The sequence below is a fragment of the Rhinopithecus bieti genome, unplaced genomic scaffold (genome assembly GCF_001698545.2).
Source record: "Rhinopithecus bieti isolate Rb0 unplaced genomic scaffold, ASM169854v2 scaffold_45617, whole genome shotgun sequence".
NCBI classification, from domain to species: Eukaryota; Metazoa; Chordata; class Mammalia; order Primates; family Cercopithecidae; genus Rhinopithecus; species Rhinopithecus bieti.
Genome location: NW_016819136.1, coordinates 101,898 through 107,515, shown reverse-complemented (window position 1 = coordinate 107,515; position 5,618 = coordinate 101,898).

The following is a 5,618-nucleotide window of genomic DNA, read 5'->3' as shown; positions in this document are numbered from 1 at the left end:
TTTTTTTTTTTGAGACGGAGTCTCGCTCTGTCGCCCAGGCTGGAGTGCAGTGGTGCGATCTCGGCTCACTGCAAGCTCCGCCTCCTGGCTTCAAGCGATTCCCCTGCTTCAGCCTCCCGAGTAGCTGGGACTACAGGAGTGCGCCACCATGCCCAGTTCATTTTTGTATTTTCAGTAGACACAGGGTTTCACCATGTTGACCAGGATGATCTCAATCTCTTGACCTCGTGATCTGCCCGCCTCAGCCTCCCAGTGTTGGGATTATAGGCGTGAGCCACTGCGCCCAGCCTGTGTTTTATTTAAAGAGTTGAAAAGGTGTTAGAGAGGAATACTACTTTACCTTCTTCATTTTTCCATAGAAGGAAGAAAATTTCTACTTTGTTTTCTCAAACAGAAGAGAGTTAGAGTAACAATTCCAGATTCTGTATGACTTATCTAATTGAAGAATTCTGGATAAGAAACTGAGATCACAATACTATTTTTCAATATTCTGGTAGACCACTGTGTTTTTAGGTACCAACAAGACATTGATATTCTTTTGATGTAATAACATTAAGATTAAAAAAAGAACCACTAACATCTTTAGATGTCTTAATATACTACACTAAAATGTTTAATCAGACATTTGATTTATTATAAAACATTCTTCTATACATCCAAAATTCTTCTAAACAAGAACAACAAAAGTCAATTGAGCATACATAGGGTATCATAAACATAAAAATTCTTACTCTGGTTTAAAAACTTTCTAAACAAGTGAAATATGAACATGACAAAGTTGAAATTAATTCAGGTGTTAATCAGTTTCTAGAAAATAAAAAAAAGAACCTAAAACATTTTCTTTGGAAAAAAACACACACTACAGCTTGCTCTCAATGTATTACTGAAAAAAATGAAAGCTTTCAAAAAGATCTTCTCAAACGTCTCTAGCAAGAAAGTGAATTAACCAGAGGAAAAAATTGAAAACACTTATAAAAGTCTTATTTCCCGCAAAAAAAGTTTTGATAGATGCTTTTTTTTTTTTTTTTAACAAAAAATCACTACATGCACGGATTTTAGCGAAATGGCAGAATGGGAGGGCCCCAGCCCAACACCCTTCACAGAAATTCTCTAGTCTTCTTACAGAGTTAGTAACTACTCACAGACAAGAATGCCTTTGTGAGAAGTCTAGATCACTGGGATAAAATTGCAGCGCCCAGTAGAGCATAGAAACAGAAAAGCTATATTAAAAGAGGTAAGAGGAGTGATTTCACTTTGGCCCGTGTTGCACCTCCAGCAAGCCAGCACAGAGCCATGCCAAGGAAGATCCCCTTGGCCTATCACTTCTCCAGTGGGAGAAAGAGAGACTGAGGTGGCTGTTCAATTTCCCCAGCATATCAGAGACATACAGAAAAGCCCCAAATTGGTTTCACTTCATATGGAATACTCGGGGAATTGGCCTGGATAGACTGACAGGAGAGAGCTATGAACAAAGAAAGAGAATTGTGGGAATTTCAGCAGCAGCATGCAGATCTTTGTGGAGTCTCCCTATTTCCACCAGTGACCTTACCCAAACAGGGCCCCACTGGCAGCCTCGCCCAACCAGAGTCCACTCATCCAGCCCTGCCTAAGTGTGAAGGTCCTCCAACTGGCCCTATCCAACGATGCAGCACACTCAGTGGCTCTACCTGACTAGAGAGTCCAGACAGTAGCCCTGTCATGCCAGGGAGCCCAGCCAGCAGCCCTGACAGATCAGGGAGCACTTCCAGCACCCTGCTCAATCAGGGAGCATGACCAGCAGTCCCACCTGAATGCAGAGCCTAACTAGAAGCCCTGCTCACCTGAATGCAGAGCCCAGATAGCAGCCCTGTCAGACCACAGAGCCCAGCCAGATGTCCCATCTTACTGTGGAGCTCCACCAGTGTCCCTGTCTAACTACAGGGCTCTTCCAACTGGTCCCGCCTGACTTTGAAGCCCAGCCACTGACCTTGCCTGACTGTAGAAATCCCCCTAGACAGCCATACTCAACTTTGGACATTCCCCCAACTAGCCCCAACTGACCATGCTGCTGAGTCAGCTGATCCTGCCAGATAGCAGAGCACAACCAGTGGGCACCACTCAGCCATAGAGCACTGGCAGTGGGTCCTACTTGACCAGGGACCCTGGAGGCACAACATGCCTGATCCTATGTGCCACCATCTGGCTTAGCCAAAACTGCACGCTAAACTACATGGAAAAGGTCTGACCCTGACAAAACCAATCTACAAAGTCTAAAGAAGTAAGCACTTCCTCAAAAGTACAGTACAGTTGCAGGATACAAAATCAACACACAAAAATTAGCAGCATTTCTATTTACAAACAACAAACTATGAAAAAAGGAAAGAACACAATCTCATGTACAATTAGCAACAGAAAAAATAAAATACACAGGAATAAACTTAACCAAAATGGTGAAAGACTTGTCAACTGAAAATTATAATATGTTGACGAAGGAAATGAAAGAGGAAGCATATAAATAGAAAGACATCTGTGTTCTTGGTATGGAAGAATTAATATTGTTAAAATGTTCATTAACACCCAAAGTTATCTACAGAGTCAATGCCATCTCTATCAAAATTCCAAGGGCATTTTTCGATATGAGTGCCAGGAACACAAAATTGGGGAAGACTTGTTTCTTCAATAAACGGTGTTGGTAAAATGACATCCACATCTGAAAAAAATGAAGTTGGACCCTTATCTTTCATCATTCACAAAAATCAACTCAAAATGAATCAAAGATTTGACTACAAGATCTGAAACCACACAATTCCTAGAAGAAAACAGAGAGAGAAAGTTTCTTAATATTGACCTCAGCAATTGTTTCTTAGATATGACATCAAAAGCACAGGCAACACAGCAGAAATAGACAAATAGAACTACATAAAATGAAAAAGCTTCTGCATGACAAAAAAACAATCAACAGAGTGAAAGTGACCTATAGAATGAGAGAAAATATTTGCAAGTTATGTATATGATATGGGGCTACTTTAAAAAATATATATAAGCAGTTTCTAAAACTCAATAGCACAAACCAAATAATGTGTTTAAAAAAATGGGCAAAGACCTTGAATAGAGAAACATTTCTCTAGAAAAGACATACTTGTATGGAAGAATTAATACGGTTAAAGTGTTCATAACACCTATATATTATGTACCATAATAATATGTAAATAAAAGGGTAAACTGGGCACAGGGTATATAGGAACACTGTATAGTCTTCTCAGTTTATCTGTAAATCTAAAACTGTTCTAAAAGATGAAGTCTATTTTAAAAATAAGTAATTCTACAGAATTTTAAAAATTGACCATTTTAAAATTGATCATTGACATGTGATCCATTGACATGTGACCAACTCTTTTCTGATGATCAAATATTTCAATATTATGTTTTTACAATTAAATGTATTTTATGCAGTGTTTAGTTTTTAAAATAATTACTCTATTAAACTTTATCTGATATTATTTTATATAAAATTAAATATTCTTAACTATAGTTGTTAAACTGTAATTGTTTTATAAGCTGACTTAGACATGTCTGGAGCCTGAGGAAAAGAAGCCAGTAGAGAGACTGCTATAAAACCCAGGAGAAGGAACAATGGGTGGTATGGAATCCTGGGGAACAGAGACACACCAGGACTAGGAGTGAGCTGTCGAAAGGAGAAGGGCCATCTTCAGAGTCGAGGGAAAGAAGAGAGGATAGGAGAGGAAGAAGAGAAAAATGTGACTGTGCCTACGCTTGAATGTGTCTACTGTGGCGTATCCTCCTGTGTTAGGGACATAAACATCTTACTCTGCATTCCTTTGTGAGAATGGCAGTAACAGAGGAAATGTCACTGTGCCCAAGGAATAGCTTCAGAAGGCTCTAAAATTAGATCCCAAGGTATGAGGTCATCATATGCTTGGAAGTTCCAGTCAGTTGAAGTATTTGAAATACAGCACTGATTCTGTGGACACTGCTGCATGGCTTAGGCATTGCAAAGAGACTGAAGCATGTGGGGATTCGTTTAATACCCCAAAAACTTTGCAGCTTTGGGAGCAGCAGGACACTGCAGCACTTTAGATAGGAAGGCACTGTTCTTATAGTCAGTGTTGGCAAACATGGTCATGGGGAGGTATCTATTACAAGTGGATCTCAGGCATGAGATATATCAACCTCAAAGAATACCTGGGAAACCTTCTCGATATGCTTCAAGAAATCGGAAGAAATTTTGACTAGGGTTCAGGGAGGCAGGGTCTGACAAAGTTCCAAGTCAGGCATGGGGAGATGAACAATTGGCAAAATTTATATTATCAAGGTTAGTGTTACCATGTTTTTACCCACAGGTTCATGAGATTAGAGGACCTTTAGACAACATGAATTTCAGCTAGTTATTTTTAGTTGTTTCTTCCTAAAATCAAAATCACCCTTCAGCATTTGTTATAAAGACTTAAATCCTAAATTACAAACAAGAATACAATAGCACAATTCATGTGACAGCCACGCGTAGTTTTAGTGATGTTTGTTCTCCGTGAAGCGAAGCTATCTCAGCTAGGGGGCTGAAGACTTGTGTACTGTCTGGACTAGGCAGAGGTGAATTTGATTGAATGTGTAAGACAGCGCTAATTGTTACCATATTTAGCTGTGTGTGTTTCTTTCTGTCTAAAATATCAACTTATGCTTGCCTTTAATCTCATCCTCAATTAATTGCAATGCTCAAAAACTCCTCCTAGTGTCATTATATTGTCATAAAATATTCTGAATCACAGGCTTAGAGAGAGAAAAGTTCTAACTTCTCTTAAAGAAACAATGTCTGAAAATCTTTTCATTTGTATTGTTCCTCATGAAATGACTTTGTGTTGATTGTGCATATTATTCCTACATTCTGAGACTTAGATTTATAGTTTATGAGTTGTCCTTCTAAAGGTATACTGTTCATATGCCAGTGACTCCCCAGCTTATACAGTAGTTATGCCTTATTGGTGAGGGATGCGTTCAAAGACTCCTTGTGGATGCCTGAAACCTGTTACCAAACCCCATATATCTCTAGTGCGCATCTAAATCTGTGTTTAGATGAACAGAACCAGTTTTGTACCCGATTATCTTCACCAAGATGTATGGTATAAATCTCAAACTTGTCATATTTAACACAAAGTTCTTAATTTCCTTCCTTTTTCAAGCCCACTTCTGCTGTGTTTTCTGTTTAAGTAAATGACAATCATCCATTTAGTTATGTCAAAAACCTAGGAATTATCCTTGACTTCTCTCTTACTCTTTCTGCACTTTAAATGCATCAGCTAGTACTGTCTTCAAGAATGTATCCTTTTTACCCACTCCTCACCATCTCCTTTACTCTCCCCCTTGTCCAAGCCACTATACTTCCACCCTGCTGTGAAAGCAGTTTTCCAACCCTCCTTACTCTCCTTTTGACCACTTAATATACATTCTTCACTAAGTAGCCAGAGCAATCTTTGAAAAATGTAACTTACCATATGTCACTCCCCATTTGAAATGTTCCTATTAGGATTTTAAGAAGATACGAGCCGGACGCGGTGGCTCAAGCCTGTAATCCCAGCACTTTGGGAGGCCGAGACGGACGGATCACAAGGTCAGGAGATCGAGAC